Source organism: Notechis scutatus, chromosome 1 (assembly GCF_049901735.1).
Source record: "Notechis scutatus isolate UNSWTSFEM ecotype Mainland chromosome 1, rNotScu1.2, whole genome shotgun sequence".
Taxonomy (NCBI): Eukaryota; Metazoa; Chordata; class Lepidosauria; order Squamata; family Elapidae; genus Notechis; species Notechis scutatus.
In genome coordinates this window covers 279,287,055-279,310,025 of record NC_142009.1, presented here as the reverse complement: position 1 = coordinate 279,310,025, position 22,971 = coordinate 279,287,055, and the positions used below count along the sequence as shown (strand labels likewise).

The window sequence follows — 22,971 nt, the reverse complement described above, 5'->3', positions numbered from 1 at the left end:
TTTTGTAATTACATTGTTGCTAAATTGTGTAATTTCAGAAAGGTAAATTATAAAGTTAAATACTTTCCAATAATGAAAATTCAAATGGTTGACTTAAAAAAATCTACAAAAGAAAAAAAAAGCCCTAATAAGTAGCTTTTCTGTCAGAGCACATTTAAGACATTATTTTCAGGAACAGTTTTACCATATGATGTAACTATTTATCTAGTCCGTCTATTATAAACAAACAGAAATATCCTTGTATCCAGCAAAACTTCAACTCTATGAATTGGCTACTGAGAATAAATGTATTGTGAAAGATTTAGCAGTGTGACATAATGACCTTAGTGACCAATAAACAGAGTAGGAATTTGGCAGCATTCAAATGCCACTTGACATACATTTACACAGCAGAAAACAACAGATTTGATTGATTGCTGGGCAGTTTCTCATTTGACAGTTATCCTTAATGAGCCAGATTTGCAGAGAAATGCATAAAGGATTCCTATATAATGTCTCCATCTTTATAGCCTTCCAGGGTATTAATTAAAAAGCCTTCCTCACCATGTTTCATTATTGTGAGATTAGTTTCAAGCTGATAAAAATGCTGATATACTACATTCACTGTGGTTACCTACCCCAACATTTTGATTGCAAACACAGGAAGAGAAGGAAAAACAGAGGGGACAAACAGTCCTTTGAGGCACTAGGTTTATTAAATTCTCCAGGTTTGTTTGCATGGCTGGCCTCTTGAATTAGTTTTTCTGTTTTAAATTAATTAAGCGTTGACATACTAGAAACTGTTTGATTTACCTTATGGTAGCTTTGTCCATCACTAATTATGCTAGTGAATATTCATAGTTCAAGGAACAGAGTGAAGATGGAAGTGACATCAGTGAAATATGTTCCCTTGGGCTCTTCTCTTTATACCAAATAGGGACATTATTGATGTGGGAAGGCTGCCCTGTAAGAAGGCTCTCAGAATAGAGAGAAGACAGATAAATAAGAATCACCAAAGAACCTAGAACCTAGGTGTCCTTTCCTCTTAAAGAGAATGCAAACAGTCTTAGGAATATTTTCTTTATATATTTTGATATAACAGATGTTAGGAATAACATTGGTTACCTAACTTAGTTTGGGTAAAATAATATATATAAACTATGTTAGTGAGTTTAAGTGTGTGTATCACTTTAACTGTAAAACATGTATTTTGGGTGTGGTTGTAAAATCACCATAAGAGGGAGCAAGAGAGCTCACTGTTTGCTGGCTTTTACTGGATTGCTGACAATGATGGATTGATGGTGATAACTGCGTGTTTTCCCTGCTATTGCTGAGAGAAGAAAAGAGGTTTGATTTTCTTCATATCTCTAACTGTAAAAGAGATATATTACTGGACTGATTATTTGTAAGTTTACTGACTTCTTTTTTGACACTGGACTTTGCAACTGATTAATACCCGGATGGACTGAACTAGTGTATGATATATGGACTGTTTGACTATGCTATAACTCTGACTGGAATAAAAAACTATTTAACTGGCACAGTGTATCTGTTTTACTGAGTGTAAGCTACAACAACGTTTATCTCACATATCTGCCTGCCTGACTAACTGCCGTTGCACGTTCTGCTAGGGTGTATATCCCTAACACCAGACACACAATTCTTACTTACAATTATTTGTATTGCTTATAAAATAACAAATAACAGCGTTGGAAAGGACCTTGAAATTTTCTAGTCAAACTTCCTGCTCAAGCAGTAATTCTTATACCATTTCAGACAAATGGTTGTCCAATCTTGTTGAGGTAATTCTCCATTAGGAGAATGAGCACACACAGGGAGACATAGTGAGAGTGATGAAGAATAACACACAAACAGCACACAGATACATTGTATAGTAAAATGTAGGTTTTTAGTTCCAGTAAACGTTTAAGCAAAGTCCAAACAAGCAGTCCAAGTCATTCACAATTAAAGCAGTCAGTTTTCAGTCCAGGGATAATCCAAATAACAAAGTCCAGTATAAAAACAGTTCAGTAAATAGACTTACATCAAACCCAACAGTCAATAGGAAGGGCAACACTCTCCAGAACAACAGAACAGGAACTAAACAACCCAGATTTCTGGCTCCATCTTATGGCCATTTGAGGAACCACACCCAATTACAGTTTTAGCATTCTCTTAAAGAGACAGTATTAAAATGTCTATCCTGGTTTATATATTTCCAACCCAAATGTTAGGTGACTTACATTCCTAACAAATCTCTTCTTATAAATCTTCATTGTTGGAGCACCCACAACTTCTGGAGGCAAGTCATTCAATTGATTAATGCTCTGAGAAGATTTTTATCTCAAAAGCTGAAAAATACAAGTAGCCTTCACTTAAACAACCGCCCTGTTTAGTGACCATTCAAAATTATGATGACACTGACAGAGATATTTCTTGACTGATCCTCACACGATTATTGCAGCATCCCTACAGTCATGTGATCAAGATTTGAATGCTTTGCAATTGACGGCTGTCTATGACTATCACAGTACCCCATGGTCATGTTATCACTATTTGCACTCTTCACAGCCAGCTTCTGACAAGCAGAAACAAATGGAGAATCCAGTAATAAAATCATAAGTTGTGGTCATCGGATATCTTGCTTAATGACCACCTCACTTAGCAACAGAATTGCAGATTCCAATTTGGTCATTAAGCGAGGACTACCTGTAAAGAATTGTAGTAAAGAACAAGTCAATCAAAACTTACTGGGACCAACAAAAAGAGCCGTAATAATAATGAAGGACACTTCAGTGATCTGAAAGAGTCTTCTACACCACTTTCAACTGCATAATTTACATCCTTGGTGTCTTTATTTGATCCCCTTTATTTGGACTGTTGGCTTTTAAGAAAGGCCAATATTCTAAACAGCTTTTAAACTACTTGGCCAGAGCAAACTTACTTTTAAAACCGAGCACTCAGCTTAGCAACTCAACAATTTATGCCATTGTTTTCCATGTTGATAATTTGTGCCACTGTTTCCCATGGTGATAATGTGAAAGGTCTCTTTCAGTGCATTCAGTGGAAGAAATATATTGAGCTGTTCAAAAGATCTTATAATAATTAGCAAATACTGGGTGTTGGATCCTTTCTAATAATCAAATATAAGTTGATGATAGATGTTTCTGCTATTACTTCACTGAGACTTTTAGAGTGAATCTTCAGCATATATACAATCTTCAGCATATGTACACAAGCAGCCCAAACCAATTGAGAATTGAAATAAATTCAAAGGCATCTATAATCAATCATTAACACCATTTAACCCTGTACATTACACTGACAAGATGCTAAGCCTATGGAATGATTCCTTTCAGAATGGATAGACACTATGAGATTTTCAGGATCCTTGTCAATAGCTGACATGATTCAGAGATAATTGTCTTTATTACCATAAATCCCATGACATATAGTTCTTTTAAGGCTGATGGGGAACCATTTCAACTACTAGCTTCCTGCCATCATACTGGGTACAAATTCATTCACTTGCAGCCTGTCCATGTTATTGTGGAATCTGAAGAGGTAACATTCAAGATTGCTGAGATGAATCCTTATGTATGTATCATGTGTGTAGGGTCCCTAGTTTTCCTGCTAAATGTTTATTGGAGAACAGAGTCCTGAATGTATTCAGAAAACATCTGAATGACGCAAACTTAACTGGTTTCGAAACATGACCTTTTTGTCCCAAAACTGAGACTGAATTTTTTCCCCTAAAAAAGTCCCCTAAAAAAAGGATCTGTGGCTGAATCATGATCAGAACACCCAAAGAAACAAATCTGAATGCAAAACCCAGGCAAGGGTTTGACAAAAGCCATAGCTATTTATTGATGGATTTGTTGCTGTCCTCCTCACTTTGAGGCAACTATTCCAGATTCCACCTCTACATGTACAAATTAAGCAAAGACAGAATTGCAACCCACAAAATTAATAAGTGGATTTTTAGAACCTGACAAATTGCTGGTAAATGTTGCAGACGGCAGTCTTACACTAGCCAGCCAGCAAGGCATAGGTCTACATTGTCAGGCACCTTGGTGCCAATTACATTATTAACTAAGGAATTCTACGCATGTGTTTAGTTTACCCACAATTTCACTCTTTTCCTGTTGATGCTCTTTTCAAACAGAAGCAATTTTTCCAATTACATGAAAATGTCTGTGGACACCAACTTTTCAGTCTCAATACGAAAAGATCTTTAAAATCATTTTTCTTGCCATTTCCTCCAAATGAACCTGCAACGTATTATAGGAAAGTGGACTTCCTATATTAAAAATTCCCTTGAGGGAAATATTTAGAAGCCATTGTAGAAACAAAAAGGGCAGAAGCATTCACTGAACCCTGGGAAAGGAGGTAAGGTGGAGTCTTGGTACTCTCAGTGTTCACTCATGATGTTACCTAGTTGGACAATGAAACACCTGCAAGCAAAAACCAAATTCAGAGAGCACCGAAGACTCCACAGTTCTACCTTGATCTACATATATTCTCTTCTTTTGAAAGGAAATAGTATTATGTTTGTTTTTCCTCACTCACAGGAGTATCAGGGGAAGGGAGAAAAAACACAGTCAGACTGGCAAGATTCTGTTAATATAGCCTATCTCATTAAAGTTTAGTTTACTCAGCTCAATGAAGCTTTGTTGAATCTCTTTTCTGTGCTAAAAATGCCTTGTTATTCTAAAGTCCTTGGGTCAACCTTCTGCACTTGCTTATTTAGCAACACCACACCCAGACATGGACCTTCCTGGCTACTGCAGTTTCTCTGCCACAGACAGCCAGCTGCTTAGAGCTTGGTTTCCCTGTCCATTATGAACACTTTCTGTATTTAGTCGTCAGCTGGAAATACGGTAAACTGTGCCAGCTGTTTCAAAAGAATAACATGGCACAAATACCTTCTTTCAGTTTTTCATAAGGAAGCGCAGGCTGAGATTTCCATAAAATGCACTGTTTAAGTGGCAATAATTAGAAACTACCTGTTTGCCAGCATTTTTTCTTGAAAAAAAAATTAATGTATTTTGTTATATAATATTTGATAATTCAAAGTTGGCAACATTGACTCAGAAAACAAAACTTATTTGTTATTCCAAAAATGAAATATTGATCAAATCCAGTATCAGATTTTCTTGAAAGTGCTATTCACACTGAATAAGATAAAGAAGAGAAGAGAGCATCGTTATTTTTTATTTATTTTTATTTATTTATTTTGTCAAGCAATTATAAGATAACAGGTATAAGTATAAACATAGTTATGAATACATGAAATAAGAAAAATAAAAGAAACAATAGGACAGGGACGGTAGGCACGTTTGTGCGCTTACATCTCAAACCATATGATATGTATTTATTAATCAGATTTACATTCTTTGTTTCTTGCAGGAACACACCCATCTCCAATATCTTTCCCAGAGCCACAACTCTGTGAGGTAAATGAGACAAGCAAAGGTAATTAGTGAACTGAGATTAAGTTGGTCTGTAGGTTTTACTCCTTGAAGCATTTGCTATAAATCTAGGAGATACTAAACATTAAAATGTTCTAAATATCCTATATAGCTAGAATATAAATACATAATTTATATTTTAATGTAACAATTGTCCATCAATTACTTAGATGATGGAGAACAATGGGAGGAGTTAGCAGATGCCATTTGACTCTGGAATTGTATATCCCAACTTTAAAGTTATTAATAAATTTATTAACTTTATTGCATTCTTATTATGTATTTAATTGGGTCTTCCAAATGCTATATCAAATAGGATCAAATGATAAGGATATTAAAAAGCATTGGTTGCTTGGTGTTTCTTTAACATTTGAAAGACAAAACTTATTCGTTTTGTTATTTGATTAATCTTGGCAACTTTCCCCAAAGGCTTTAGGCACACATTACAGTGATACCAGATCACAGATAATGACTTTAACTCATGGAAGCAGAAAGTATTGCAGAGCCTCACTGGAGAAATACAGCTTCACCTCCCTTTCTTTTTCCTTCTTTATTAAGATTAATGGCTAGGATGTGTATGAATCTGAAGCTTGTGCCAAACATTTAAAAAAAACATTGAATTAGAAAATCACATGTATACTTTAAAATTTCTCTAGAGATACCATCTATATCTGCAGTCTTCTCATCTGTCAAATCTTCACAGTATTTATGACTTCACTTTTATCATTTTTTTCTTGGTCACTAACATTTACAGAATTTCTTTAAACTCTAATCTTCAATATATTATATCGCTGTCATTAATACAATTATATCAATGTATCTATGCATATCTATATCTGTATCTGTACCTATAATATTTCTTCTAGCAGTCTGTTACTTCATTTTCATCTCAAATCATTTCATCACTTTATTTTAATTATTATTTTTAATTCTATTCACACCGGTGGAAGGCCCTTGATTAGGATCTTCACTTATTTCTAAAACAATCAAATATACATTTTTATCATTATTTTTAAATCTGGTTTTAGCTTGTTTTTTTTTATTACATTATTGACAAATTATACATTATCTTGTTTTCATTTGTCCTTGGGGATTTTGTGTGTGTGTGTGTGTGTCTGTACACACACACACACACACACACACACACAAACATACAGGTACATATGCAGTTTTTCTCACTCACAGCTTCTTCTATCACACCATTTTTTAATTGAGCATCCTTTTTCATATTACCTGTTAGAGAAACTCCCCAAACTTCTATGGCATTTTTGTCACTGAGTTCCAAACAGCTTCCATATCCTTCCTCCTTATATCTACTTCTGTCATTCTGTTGGGAGATTAATCTATTTTGTCTTCTTGCAATCATTCTATTATCAGTCTAATGTAGAATAGAAGATAACAGAAAACAAAGGCTTTCTCCTCTTCCTCCTGCGCATTCTTGCCCAGCTGCCGGCTTCTTTGTGGCGGCCATTACGGACCGCCGCTGCACCGTCTTGGGAAAAGGGGGTTCTGCCGGCCGGGGAGGGGGTCTGCAACACCCCCAAACCCCTCTCCGGATCCCCCTATCTTCAGCCGCCCCTGCAAACCCGGATCGGAGCACCAAAAATGGCTAGCGCAGCAGGGATCGCGCAATATCGCGAATCCCTGCCGCTCGCGAAGCCGACAAACCGAGAGTTCCAATGAACCTCTGAGGTTTTCTAGTCCAACCTCCTGCTCAAACAATAGACCCTATACCATTGCAGACAAATAGTTGTCCAATCTGTTAAAAGCTTCCAAGGTTGGGGCACCCATAACTTCTGGAACTTCAAGGAGTTCCATTGATTCTTACTGTCAGGAAATCCTTAGTTCTAGGTTGGTTCGCTTCTTGATTATTTTCCATCCATTGCTTCTTGTTCTGCCTTCAGGTATTTTGGAGAATAGGTTGATCCCCCTCTTCTTTGTGGAAGACCCTTAGATATTGGAACATGGCTATCATATCATCCCTAGTCCTGCTTTTAATTAAACAAAACATACCAAAATTCTGCAACCTTTCTTCGTATTTTTAGCCTTCAGTCCTCTAATTATCTTTGTTACATCATCTTTGTTTCTTTCTTTCCTTTCCTTTTTCTCTTAGACCGTATTTGTTATAAAATCCATTTTACATACTAACAAATAATAGTCTGTCCCATGTTCACAACATGCCACAAGTACAACTAAAGCCCATTTTTCTCAAAGCTTGGATTTTCTCAAAGCATACTCATGCTATTCTTTGCAAAGATTTCTGATCTAGAAAGTATTACAAATAAGCCTATTGTTGGCTTCATTCTATTAACTTGGATGTACATGCAATATACCGACATATATATCCAATATTATGTGTATTATTACTTTTAATGTTGAATTCAACTGGACGATTATATAGTAGTAATCATTTTCAATTAATTCTAATACAAATGAGGACTTATTAAATTTCCCTTGGAATTATGTGAAAATTGATAATCTTCATCAACACACACCCTTGGAACTGTTTCTATACAATAATTTGAACTACTGAATATACTTTCAAATACTTTTAATAGGGAAAATGTAGTTAAGAAAGATACTTCTGTAGTGAATGACTAACTCTCTACCACTCCAAAAACCTCATTCAATTTTCTTTGTTTGCCAATAAATCTTGCATGGAGAAGCATTTGGGATAGGAGGGAAATGGCCTGAATTCCTCCACCGGTTTTTCTTTCTTTCTTTGTTTGTTGGGTAAAATTAGTGCTACATTTAATTCTTAAAACCTTAATAAAGGTTTCTCTATGAATGATCCTTTCAAATATTTTTATTTTGTAATATCCATGACTATTGGAAGGCTGATAACTCACAGGGATCCCAAGGGTCAACTTGGAGTTGAGCAGTCTTAACAAATCCAATGAAATAAAATAAAAAAATGCATACATAAATAATTTGAGTGATTCATTAGTATTTTAATAAAATGTGTTTTCACTGCTCTGTGTGGGATCCACTATAACAGAATACTGAACAGAGATGGAAAGGAAACAGAAAACAAAACAAACATACAACAATATAGATAAATATACTTCCCAATTTTTTTCTGCTTTATATTCAGTTTCTCTCCCTGCTACTGATTGAGATGCAAAAGAACTAATTTTTCCACCTGCATGTTAAGAGAAAGCATAGTTAACAGAGAGACAAACAACAAGGGAGACTTTTTGTGATATTTCTGGAAGCATCAGGCTAGCCTTTGTGGGAAACAGTGTGATGCAGCAGAGGAATCCCTGCCCTCATTGAGCAGAGTGTTCCCTATGTTGTTATTTTTTTTTAAAACAGGTGCTTATGGTGTCTTTGCTGAGCTGGCAAGCTGGCAGACAACTATGTGTTGCAGGAAAAACAAAACAGCTCTGGTAATAACAGATTTGGTGGCGGAATTATCCTTTCTTAAGGTTAAAAGAGGAACCAAATTTTAGTGTATATCAACCCTATATGTAATTATCATTCCAGTTGTAAATAAATATATCCTCACGGTGGTTAGAAAAGGGTGTCTCTTTGCGAGGATCTCATTTCTTCATGTGAAAATATAGACAATAATAAAGCTGACTTTTCTGCCATCAGCTGTCAACACACAGCCATTTTTAAAAGCCACACAGTCTTGTTGATGTCATGTGCATTTCTCAGTAACCTCTGGATTCTTTGCTTTCTGAATTGATGCTTTTAACGGAAGCTCTTCCCCTATCTGCCTATCCATTTGTGGATTCAAGTACCATTTTCAGTTTATTAACACCACAATGATAGATCTTTGCCCTTTCCTAACTATACATAATAACCTACTAGGACACCATGTCCTTTCTATCATCTGCACGTATTTGTGACACTGGGAACCAGAAGCAAAACCCTGAGCTTGAGAGCAAGAAATAATCCAGCTTCAGCTGATCTATCGCATATGTGAATGAACCATTCAGATGAAATATTTAGATAACTTTCTCCCATCGTTCCAAATGTAATTGGAAGTATTACTCAGAACCATGACAGTAATGTCCTTAGAGGTGGCAAATCAGATCTGATCTACTTAATATTTTATCAGTATCCAAGAATGTCATGGAATGATTTTTTTAAAAAAAATCCTGGTGTTGTAATCTATATATCTTGTTGATTGTATCTTTACAATTTATATTGTTTTATTTGTTTCCTAGTATGATTTGATTGCTTATTAATAACCTATGACTATCACTATCACAAGTGTTGTATCTTATGATTCTTTATGAATGTATTTTTTTCCTTTATGTACACTAAGAGCATATGCACCAAAGACAAATTCCTTGTGTGTCCAATCACATCTGGCCAATAAAGAATTCTATTCCATCTATTTTATTCTATGTAAAAGGAATAATGAAAAAGGATTTATCACATTATATGATCACTTCTTCCACCTAAAAATTGTTAGTAGAAGAAGAAAACTCTTCCTGCACATGGTAGTTCAGAAGTCAATTGTTTGTAGATTTAGATGTCTATGGAGATTCTCAGTCATCCAGGTCATGGTTGTCTCAAAGGTGCTTTTTCAAAAGGTGACTGGATTGTTTTCTCCTTGAGCAAGAAGAAGATGTTGCACTTCTCATTCAAGAACTTCGTCACTTCTGGGAGGATGGTGGGGGCAATGGAAGGATTAGTTCTGACAGGAACTAAGTTTGTAGATTTAGGTTGTTAGGATGGAAAATTACGATGCAGCAAGCAACTGAAGAAGTATTACTGTAAAACAGGAGTGTCAAACTCATGGCATCACATTATTGTCACGTGATGTATCGCAACTTTTCCCCCCTTCGCTAAAAGGCCAGCGCATGACACATCTGGTCCGTGGGCCACGAGTTTGACATCCCTGCTGTAAAAGATTATTTAGCTCAAATGATCACATTATCAGAAATAAAGGAATTTATATGCAGGTGCTTATAGAAGAAATAAGGCAACAGTTTTTGTCAAACAGGTAGACTTATGACCACAATTTCCATTGGTAAATTAGATGGTTGTTAAGTGAGTTGTGCCTGATCTTATGACTTTTTTTGCCATAGTTATTAAATGAATCACTGCAGTTGTTAAGTAAATCTGGCTTCCCCCACTGATTTTGCTTGTCAGACATTGGCTGGGAAAGTTACAAATGGTAATCACATGACCCCAGGATACTGCCTTCATTGTAAATACATGCCAGGTGATAAATACCTAGAACTGGATCACATAACCGTGGGGATGCTGTGGTGGTCCTAAGTGCCATGACTGGTCAGAAGTCGCTTTTTTCATTTCCATTGCAACTTTGAACCATCACTAAACAAATGGTTGCAAGTTGAGGACTAGCTTTCATTAATAAAAATCTGCATCGGCATTTCTTGCCTAGATGTCACCAAATGTATTACTGTATATTGAATCAGAAATCTAACGTTGCGATCAGCTCGCCGTGATGGGTAACTTTTAAAATTTACAAAGTTATAGTCCAATATATCTGGATAAAACCAAAAGAAGAAGATTGCATTAAAGAAACTAAATATGTTTTACTTTATCATCTAAAAAACATAGTGTGAAACAAACGTTTCTGTGATGACAATTAATGGTTAATGGGACTCAACTTCCAATACATATTGAGATGAAAAAGTGCATGCAAAGAGCAACTTGTTTCTCTCTCTCTCTCTTTCCTCCCTCCCTCCCTCCTCTCTCTCTCTGTATGGTTTGCTTGCTGTGGCCTTATGAGATCTTAATATGAAATTGTCTCATTTGCTTGTCATGCTACAGTGGACTGCACACAACCAAGTAGGACTAATTGGTCAGCAAACAACTGGTAAAAGGCTTGAGTTAGATGTTCTGGGTGCTTTTCCTCCAATTGATCAGATCAAGCATGCTTGTTTAAACTTATGTATTGTCTGGGTCTTATTAAGACCACAAGAATGTGTGACACCATTCATTCTACCCTCTCATTTTCACTGCTTGTTTACCTCTTGGAATCATGAGTCAAGTGACAATCTAAGGAGAAAATGACCTAGGCCTCTTTAGCTCTCCAAATAAATACAGTTTTCTTCTGAAGGGCCAGTTCTGGTTTCTGCCATTAATAGTCTTCAATTCTAAGCATAATTTGATCTGAACTCTTTTAAAAAAGGCAGAAAGGGATTATTTGAGTTTGATCATTTTAGGCAGCATTACAGTTCCCATAAACTTTTGAGATCACTGACTTGAAGTAGCTTTTGTCTTCTTTCTTCCACATAAAAGTAGGAATGTAATTTTAGCCTTATGGTGCTCCTAATACTTTGGCTTGGCATGTATTATCATTGCACATTCCTATTGCTTTCTGTTTTCTTTTGGCTGCTGTGCTCTTGGAAAAGTATGACATTAAAACAGTGCAAACTCAAAATGAAACTTTTTACCATGTGTTTTTTACATTGTTGGGTCACATGTTGTGGCTTTAAAACCTAATGACCAAAATTGTGCAACAGACATTATAAATTAATCTGGTGTCACAAAATATTGAGACAGAATATTATGGTTATTTTTAAATATGGTGGGTTATATTATCCTCTGTCACTGAATTCTCAGTAATGACTTTTTCTATTTCATGTTGAGCAATAACAGTCATTACATTTAACATAACTTCATTCAATAGCCTACTGAGCTGGTCTAGCAGAAAGCATTTTTTTTTCATTGTATAGAGGCATCTCGTTGACATTACTGTTATATATATTTAAGCAGTTCTAAGAGAACTTCTTAAGACTTGCATCATTCATATTTCATCAAATTGTTTTCAACTATAACTTGTACTATTATCTGTTTCTGTTTGTGGTTAATTAATATCTTGTAGTACATCAAGCTAATTTGAATTTTAAGATAATGTGACTACTGTATTTTATGCAAGTCTGTGCTGAATTGTAGCTTCAATGTATACTTTTGTTATGGTTAGAGATTAATACATTTTACCTGCTTATTTACATAAGTGGTGTTATTTTGTATAGAATGTGAGTAAGAGATTGAATTAATTATATATCATCTACTATTAAACAAAACACAATTTTTGGGAGTGATTGGGGAGAAGTCCATGTCAATTTCCTATATAAGTAGCATGATGTAGTAGGAGGGGGGGAAAAGCAAGACTTGGCAATAAACGATGTATGAATAAATTCTGCAACATTCTTAATGAGATGTAGTTTCAATGAGAAAATATAATCCAAGAACTGGGATTCTGAAAAATTGTGTAAACAGCATGCAAGAATAGATGGAAACTTTTTGAATGGAGAAAACCAGGAACTAGAACACTGTTTTAATAAACAAAGCCATTACTAGAACAAACACAAATATCTAAATAATAGGTGCAAATTCTAATCCAACCACAATTTCGTTGGAACTCCAGATCCTAGTAAAAAAAAAAAAAGGGCTAGAATCAAAATGAGATTTATACTTAGATAGAAAAATAGAGTGTTATACAGGAAATTAGATTCATTTTACCATTAAAAATGCCCTCCACAATTCTATATGTGCATCAAGAAACGTCTAGTGCAGCTAGACGTATTGATCTGGGCCTTTCTGAACATATATCGACATTTCAAAAAAGATTAGAGTTGGTCATAATATCTCAAATTCTCTAAATCAATGGCATCATTCTTATTCCAGCCCAGGTTTCCCCCCACCCAAAATAGTGGAATATGAAGATAAAATACAAATGCAAAATATTTTAGGATGTTCTACCTATTCTTTCATTTGATCTGGAGATGCTTGCAGTTTGCTCCTAAATTTTTGACCTTGGTGTTCTCAGTAAAATAAAATACTGTATGTTGCTCTTTATTATGAAGCAAGCTTTTGCTTTATAAGCAGGACAGTCTCCTATTATAGCTGGTGGAAGAAGTCTTTTTCCATAACCTGTGCATGTCATTGTGTTAAGAAAAAATAATTCCTATTCCATAATCATATATGTACTTTATGTGGAAAATCCCTTTATGAATTCAAGTTGCAAAAGAGAAATGGGCTTTTAAAGTCTTATCAAATCTTATCTGTTATACTTTGAATACTGTCTTCAATATTAAGATAATGCAGTTTTGCAAGAAAAGCAACTCTTTTTTACTTTTCTAAGTCAAGAAAATCCTTACTGAGGTGTATAATTGTGAGTCAGTTTTAGCCACAGCTCAAATTAATATCTTTTTTTTTTGCTCTTTCTAAATATAAATGCAATGACTGAGTCTGACTTTTAATTGATCCAAGATTCTAGATTCTTAAAGGGTGGAGATAGTTCAATTATTGAACTGAAATGCCTCCTGATCATTGGCTGTATTGGTTGAACTGAAGAAGGATATAATTCAACATCTGGAAGGCTAATCTCTCATAATATTGTGAACCAGACTTTTGCACTCGGCGGCATACAGAAGGTCTTATTTGTCGGGTCACTAGTTTAAATCTTGGCATTACTGATGAGATAAGCCTTCCTGTCTTGGAGCAAATATCTGGACTTTGCTTCTATTGGCATGAATATGGAGGCAGAAGGAAAACAGCTAATAAATTTTCTAATATTTTTCATAGTAGTGTTCTGACTGCTTTTTCCCCCCAAACAGTCTCAGTTAAAAGCTCTACAGTATGTAAGTATAAATAAGAAGCAAAAATAACATGAAATATACAGTGAAATAATAGAAATCTGACATTTTTTTCAACAGTGTGTATTGTTGAAAATATGTATGTTTATGAAAAACATAAAGGCATGAAAAATTGTGAGCCAAACATATACTTTCTTTTTTGGTAAAGCTTTTTCTTTTTCCCCCCCAACAATTTTCTTTTGAAACTAACAGTAGCAAAGCTGATCAATTACTGTTACATTCCTCAAACTTACAATGAATGTTTTATCTTTTAGTCATATCAATCTTTCAGATGAGATTTTCAGCTACATTTTCAGATCTCGCCCACTGACCTGCAAAATCTAAAGTAAATTCAGTTTGCATTAATTTGAACATGTGTGGAATATCCATTGCAATGTTGGCCTTTAATCAAATTTGTCTCCTGTTTAAATAAAAATGGCCAGGAGAGTCCCCTGGTATAGATTCGGCTACTCAACCTAACCAGCTCAGAGAAGACAAGTTTTGCATGCTGAAAGGATGTAGGAGTCCCCAACTCTACTGGTTTCAAACCCATATCCTGTAAATCCAGATGACCCCTTGAACGTGAACCCTACAAGATCTAGAAGCTTTGGCAAGGAGAAACATTGTAGGTAAATTAGTAACAGGACAAATTCTTTGCAAGTAAAAGCTCTCCGGTTGTTTCTTCGACTCTGCAGTTACTACTTGGCGTGGCCAGTAGCGACCACCTGGTGGTTAAAGTGCAGTATTGCAGGCAAACTCTTTCCACAGCCCGGAGTTTGATCCTGACAGGGGTCAAAGTTGACTCGGCCTTCAATTCTTCTGAGGTTGGTAAAATGAGGACTCAGATTGTTGGGGACAATATGCAAATAACGCTTATATTACAATCTCACAGAGAGTATTGTAAAGCAGGGGTCCCCAACACCTAGGCTGTGGCCCGCTACTGGGCTACTATGCGCTCACCTACTACATGCATGGAACTATCCTCTCTCCTGTACCTTCAAAACTTAAAGGGCTGGGAAACTCTGCTGTAAAGCACTATGGTGTGATATATAAGACTAAATGTTATTGCTATTGTTACTTCAAGTATGTCAGGAGCAGCAGGAAGAGAAGACAGCAAAGGACAACTGTGAGTAGCAAACCCAACAAAGCACAGGCCAAAGAGGGTAGATGGGGATTTGCACTGTGCCTCTTGAGTAGCTGGCTGCAGTGCAGGGTTTAAGAAAGCATTCCTCAGTGGCAGTGATGGTGGTGGCAGCATTGGGGCTAAAGTGGAAGCTTGGGCGCAGTGGCAGTTGGTTGAGATTTTTGAAGGTTCCAGGCCTCTACTTAAGCCCCAGGTCCACCTGTGCTACCACCACCATGAAGAACTGCTATGCAGGCTGCCAAAAGGGCAAAGATGGGGAGAGATAGGCAGGTGGGAGGAGTTCAAGAGGAGGCAGTTTCATATCTTCAGTGATGGGATTCAATTTTTTTACTGTGGGTGTGGCTTGGTGGGCATAGCAGGAGAACGGTACTGTAGGTGTGGCTTGGTGGGTGTGGCTTGGTGGGCGTAGCAGGAGAACGGTACTGTAAAATCTCCAGTTAGAGGTGGTATTTGTCAGTTCTCCAAACTACTCAAAATTTCCACTACCGGTTCTCCAGAACTTGCTGAATACCACCTCTTACCTTACCAAGGTTCAAAGTTGGAAAGGACCAAGTCAGGAATGGAATGAATTGGGGAAGAGTCCTAAACTAATGACCAGTGGAATTTGATTAATGATGACAATGACAATTGCCAGGATTGCTGTTGTTAAGCAATGCTGTAATGTGACATCATGTTTATGACCACATCAAAGGGATAGAAATGCAGGTCCAATAACCATTATTAACAGGACTACCTGTATATGTTTCTTGGTACTAGATATGCATCTTTTTTTTAAAGGTGTACCTGCTTAGCACAACTTGCTAATGGATCACTTGTATTATACCATTAACCATGCTATTACAAGTAAAAAAGTTTAGGATACTGTGCATTTCTATATGAGTAGAAAGTATCTTTGAAGAACCACACTTGACTGAAGATAGAAATATAGACCCAGATTGGAACCTGAATGCAGTTATATTTAAATAAAAGTATTAAATCTGTTCAATTTATGGAAATGTGGGCATAACCTGCACATTTCTGTCAGTGTCTTCATGTATTCCATAACCTCTATATTTGAAATATTTCAGGGTTTAGTTAGGAAGGAAACAGTATGTGGGAAAAGTTGTTTAGGCAAGGACAGATTTAGGCAATGCCATGTTTAAGTTGATGTCAGAAAAATATTTGTCCCACTGACTGCTACTCCTTGAAAAAAGAGCAACAACCATAAAGAGAGCTAATAAATGCTGGCGGCATTAGAAAATTACTTCATCCTGTTATAGGTGGAAAATGTGATAATGTGAACCTTACCTGTGAAGTTAGTGCCGTAATTTATACTTTGGGCAGCAGTAACTATACTGAAGCTAGATGGTTCATCTGGAAAAAAGAAAAAGGTTATTCAAACTATGTTAAATTCAATTTCTCCAGCCACCATGCAGCATAACTTTTCTAGGAATTTTCCCCCCATCTTGGATGAGGATGCAGTAAAGTCTCAGACTGTTGAAGTGGTGGTTTTAGTTGCTTCAGAAAGTCTCTGAAAAATTCACATTCTTTTTTTAAAAAAGGATAAATTATTTTATTGGGGATTTCAGGGTTTTATCTGTTTTATAAATGTTGGTGACAAGAATAAATTTATTTATTTATTTATTTATTAAATTTCTATATAAATCATTTGTATGTGTTTCATTTAATTTTGGAAAAAGCTTAAACTTAGTCTCCACCATTTTTCAAATATATAAATAATGTATTGGTAACTATGTATTTATTTAATAAGTTTCCTTATTTACACCTACATTCTGACAGCCTTATTGATAGGATTTTATACATGCAGCTGACTGACTATTTTGCCTGAGAAATAAGCAGTTGATCACTCCCCAGTGCCTTGAAGCAATGTGTATTTACTTTGCATAATTTATTTCTCCTGAAAATTCAGTGTATTTTTTAAAAACTGAAAACTTGTCTGCAAAATTTAGACACCTGCATAAACCAAAGAATAACTGCAGTTTGATCTGTAGTTCATTTAGGAAGTGCAAATTAGGTGGGTTCACTTAAAAATCAATCAAAATTTTCCAATCAGCCACCCAGGAGAAGTAGACATGAATGACAATGCTGTGTTTGTTTTGTTTTGTTTTTGACAGTTGAGATATCTCTTCCATCTTTCATTTGGAGAAGATTAAGCTTGGATGTCAAGACACAGGGAGAAAAACCAACTGGAGCCAATTTTAACCATTGGAACTGAGAAACACAAACAGCTATGAATGGCTTGAAGGTACAATGATTTAGAGGTCACGGTCTTCTTTCTAGAGTCTGAGCTACAAACAGTGGCATTGTTGCCTATCTTTTTACATTCTGAGCATTTTTATTTGTTCATAAAAGAAATATTAAGTAATTTAAGAGTTGTTAAGTCCCTCATCCAAGGATGAGATACTTTTTGGTCTCCCGTGGAATTTCTCAAACCTTGTTGAACTGACACATCAAAAGTGACTTACTTTGACCTATATGAACAAGCATCCCAAAGAGCTTCCCAATTGCACACATGTGCTCTACAAGTTTTCTGAAGGGGAGGGGAGGGAGGAGCAAGATCAGGATGAGTGAAAGGTAGTTCTATTTTTGTACAGGAAAAGGAAAATGGATTTCTTTTCATGCTGACTGAAACGCTCTACCAGATTGAACCAGTTCTGCCTTAGCTGTCAGTCTGTGTTTTGGTCTTCTGTACCGAACTGACTGCACAAAGCTCCTCTGTATCCAAGCTAGCAACTATATGATATTCCCAGACATACTTTTTTACCCACATTTGCCATTTCAAGCACTGAAAAGCTGTGTGTTTCTCTTTCCTGTTATTTCAAATTCCATGCAAACTCCAAGCATTTAGAAGTGCAGAGAGATGTTTGTTGAAGATAGGGATCTAACAGGGTAGGCCTTTAGAGACAATTTGAAAGCAACCTCAGCAAGTTGTGCCCAGAGTTGCTGAGGAGATTCTATCAGAAGATAGAAGATCTTGTAGTCAGACAGGACAAAGGGCAAGCTACCTTTGTAATAGGCATGGTTGTCACAGAACCTCTGTAAACTGGTACAATGTGAAGCATAATAAACCTAACTAAGAGAGCTAAACTGAGAGCTGAATTTCAAAGTATCTACCAGATAGAAGATGCAATTATCATTGCTGCCATCAATTGTAAATTATAACTGTGCTGCAATTTTACTTGAATATTGAGCATGAGATGGGTAGACAAATAGGGATTGTGGTTGCTAAAGCTAAGATTATAGTTTTGGAGAGTGAGATATATCTGAATTATAACTCCTTAAAAAGTTATCTCCACATTTAGTGTTAGTTACAAAACTGGTCGTTCAGTTTTAATAAAGTTCATGTGACTGATTTTATTTCTCCCACAGAAGTGTTCCAAAAATAAACAATATCAGAACTCTTTTATTTTTGTAATATTTAGATTTAGAGTTTAAATTTAAATCTACGGTGTATATGTAAGTCCTTGGATGTAGTAAGATTTCTTGTAACTGAACATGTAAGTGGGACAAACTACATGTTTCATAGTGTTCAGAAAAAAAAACACACAGTGCTAAGTTTGAAACTAATATTAACTGATATAAAGTGAGGTTTTGAACTGTAGGCATTTCATATGCAGCACTATTCAATACAAATTGAATGCTGAAAGAAGTAAAATCTAGTAGCAATTGTATTTCCTGGGAAATATCCAAAATATTTGAGAAAGAAGAAAATATGTGTTGCTCCTATTCACTGGAATGAACATAAGACAAGCCTCAACTCTTCTCCCCTTTAGAAAAGGCATTAAGACCTGGAGTATTCTGACTGAAAATTTGGAAATTTGGTCCCTTCCTTAATTTTACCTCCTAAAACTCCTCCTACCCCTAAAATGCAAGAGAATACATCCAAACATCTGGAGTCATTTGCTCTGGACTAGCGATTTGCAAACTTGGCAACTTCAAGGCATGTGTATTTCAATTCCCAGAATTCACACTACCACATCTTAAGAGATGTTCCTCCTCAGATATTAAAAGCAAACATAACTATTTCAACAGGATATTTTTCTACTATAGTACTTGCAAAATATAGCACACATAGTTCTTGCTTTCAATAGAGGGAACAAGAAGAAAGTTGAGGACAAAGACAAGTAGAGGCAGCTACTGCATTGCTTCATTTTGCTTTGCCCAATAATAGGCCCAGCTTTGCTATTATCACTGTTGTTTTATATATATAATATAATTTTAGTCCTTAAGATATCCTCTGGAAACAGATTCTGCTAAAACCAGCATTATTTATTGTGGTGTAACCTGACTGTAACAAATTCCTGCTTTAAAAAGGAATTTTTCCATTTCTAGTCATCTCAGTTTCTTGCAAGAGCAGTATCTAAACTTTGATCTTTCAAAACTAATCACATTAAGAATTTCCCAGTCAATCCTGCTAAGATATATAGATGATGTTTACTATAACTCACATTTCCTTTTTACATATATTAAATTAATATTAAATATCAGATTATATATGCAATGGGAAGTACTCCCAGATTTGCTTCCATTTCAGCTTAGTAAATTGAAAATGTGATATCTGAAAGTACTGCTTATGGAAAATTGCAGGAATGTAGGTAAATCATGTATCATTGATAACTGGCACTAAGTTGTTAAATATTTGTGCTGGCATATGTATCCTTATAATATTACAATATTGTCCTTATAATATTGTAGCAATTTATGCCATCAACTGGTTTTGCAATTTGTTATGTCCACTTCAGACATGCAAAAATATTTCACCTAGCAGGAAGTGATGGGAGAGTTCCTTTGAGAAATGAGTGAGTCTGACTTTTTAAAAAAAACTTCTCTTCAAAAATAACCACATCGAATTTTCCTTGCACAAAAACCGCTTCATTCCTCAACGTCATGCCTTTCCCTTGAAGTTACTTTGGAACAAGTCAGCTTATTAATTGCAACTTCTCTTTCGTCAATTATTTATTTAACAAAATTATCCACCAGTTTCCCTAGTAGTTCAGTTTGAGTGACAATAATAATAAAATATTCACCCTGCCAAAAATTATAGCAACTGCCAATCATTAATATAAACAAACTGCATAAAATGGGCTTAAACTGGATAATGCATGGAAAGATTTAGGAAATATTTTTAAAGACTTCATTCTGTATAGAACCAAATATATTGGTTCAAGGTAGGATAAGCTTAGGATAGCACTAGTATTAGAAAGAGTGAGACTTGTGCCTCAGATTATTTATTTTATGTATTTATTAATTAATTTTATTTGCCACCTATCTTGTTTCGAAGAAACTCTGGGCATAACACAGTTATGTTCACAAGTATTATACTTGTTATTCTCCTTTTGTGAAGGATAGAATATCTTAGGACCAAGGTGAATAACCTAACATATCTACCCACTAAAAACCAATTAAAATTGTTTGAAAAATGAGAGTTTTGGGCCTCTTTGAAAGAGCATTATGGGCAGGATTAAAGTGGTTTGTTTCTCACATTCTTCCCTCCATGTCCAGCCTCAATCTTAGAAAAAAGGGGAAAATGAATTTTGGTGCCATTAGAGTCTGCATGTTGCCCACTCTTTTCAAGGAAATGCACACAGTACAAGTATGTCACATGTACACATTTTTGGAGATTTTTTAAAACCAGAATTTGTTTTAATTGGAGTTGACTATCTTACAATGACAAGTATATAAGGCGTAAAGATAATACTTACATATTGATGAAAGTAGAAAGGAGATCACTGGCTGCAATCAAGCCTCTTCTTCCAAACTCTGTTCATTGCCTAGTATTAATTGGCTCAAACAAGACCCAGTTCAAAGATTCACACATTTTTTTAACCCTTTAAGTTCACAGAGATGCAAGTTTGTACCTGATCTTCATTGAAATCAGACTAAAGAACAATGATCCTTGTCAATTCTTTCATCAAAGACCATAAAAAAACACACCCCATAGTTGTAATTAGACTGGGAGGATGGGGAAAAATAAAGAGAAGAAGACAATAACAGTTGTTGCTGAGAAAAAAAAAGTTGATGTGTTGATATAAGCTTTGTTCAAGTGATGACTTCTGATTATGTCTTTTGTGTGTGTGTGTGCAAAAGGCTTAATCTAGATGAGTGTGTTCTGACCCAGGCTTTGTAAATCGTAATCAATCACAAACTTATTTTAAAAGCAAAACCTATTTTATTGCAACACTGGGAATTGTTTCCATTCCCAGCCGGAACTAATCTTAAAAGTCCCCCAAGATAAGCAAACACCTTTCAGTTCTACGGCATGCTGTCAAAAACAGAAGTATCCAATTAACTATAAAAGAAATCAACTGAAGTACAAGAAAAAACCAACCAAAGTACACAGAGCTTTGAGGAGGACTCAGAACCGATTGAACTACTTTGCTTCCTGCAAATGTTTCATCATCTAAGCCTGACTTTTATCCCTTATGGGAGGGGCAATCATCTCCCAGCCTTACTCCCGAGTCACCCCTTTTGTTTCAGCTGCTCTTGCTTCCAGCAGGTCTGTGCATACGTGCACTGGGAACAGGCTCCCCTGGGTCTTCTGCTTCGCTGCTGCCAGACTCCAAAGGCTCTGAAGGTAGCACCCCACTCGCAGATGGTCCTGGCTCCCTCCCTGCATTGGACACAGGACCCTCATCTGAGTTCTCTCCAGACTCCCTGACTGGTCCTCTTTCTTCCCCACTGTCCAATTCTGCCGCCATCTGTACCATGTGCCGGCGAACCACAACAGAGTGATTCTTCAGTTGGCCATTTCCAGCCCAATATTATATTATAAAAAGCATCCATAAAAGAGACCTAAAACAAGATGGATCGATGACATCAGCAAGTATTGTGGGTCCAATTGGCAAAAGAAAGCTCAAGACCGGATTGGTTGGAAACATGCAGAAGAGGCCTTCATCCTGCTGTGGATAGAAAATGACTAAAATGACGACGACGACGATTATGATGATTATGATTAGATAATTTAATTCTTGAGAAGGACACATCATATTGAAATTTGTATGGATGTATAATCATAGTTCATAAAATGCATGCCTCTGATGGGTTAACTTGAGAACTTGACAAAACTGTTTTATCTCTTTAGATTTGTTCCTTCTGTTTTATGATTTGAATTATCACTGTAGGAAAATACTGAATAAAGAACCATTTAGAATTTACTAATTTTCAGATACTGTTTCATACACACACAAAAATATTTAGCAACAAAAGTCAGGCCATGAGTTTGAGTTTTGAACTCTCCAGAAAAATAGTGAAAGGCAATAGATGGATATTGTATTATTTTTCAGTAATAAAGTAACATTAGATTTAGTTAGAATCCAACCTGCCTATTGAGCATTATATTAAAAAGATATCAGTCTAAAATCAACTGATGTTTTCATATAATTTAATATTTGTATACTTATTCAGCTCTCAGCCAGTCTAGCATACTTTGATTACATTTCTCTAATTTTTGATACCCCAAATATCTATCCCTATATTCATATACATCAACTTTGTCCTAATTCTTGTTGGAATCTAGGAATTTATCACTTCTTTCTTTGTATGCTGGTCTTGATGGATGGTAAAAGAAAGTTGTTGAACTATGTATTGAAAAAGAAAGAAACTTTATAGCATTGTCCATTGAATTTTCTTCTTTAGGTTGGACTAAGAAATGAGCAAGTAGGTAAACATCAGGTGATTGTAGCTTTGAAATGCTTTTGATGTTGAGTGTATGAACCACCTTCCAGAGAGAGGAAGGTGTCTGGAGGAAAAATAGAGCAGAGACTATAGAGCAGGGGTGTCAAATTGACACCCCATGGGCCAGATATGT

The 22,971-nt window shown here is 35.8% G+C and overlaps 1 long non-coding RNA gene across 1 annotated transcript; it reads right to left on the bottom strand.

The window, feature by feature from the left end:
* Positions 1 to 8,498: 8,498 nt before the first annotated feature.
* Positions 8,499 to 21,645, bottom strand: LOC148133401 (uncharacterized). The gene is made up of 3 exons (XR_015747381.1): positions 20,867 to 21,645; positions 16,452 to 16,517; positions 8,499 to 8,592 (listed from the first exon to the last, which is right to left on the bottom strand). It is a non-coding gene; the product is annotated as an uncharacterized LOC148133401 (long non-coding RNA).
* Positions 21,646 to 22,971: the final 1,326 nt, after the last annotated feature.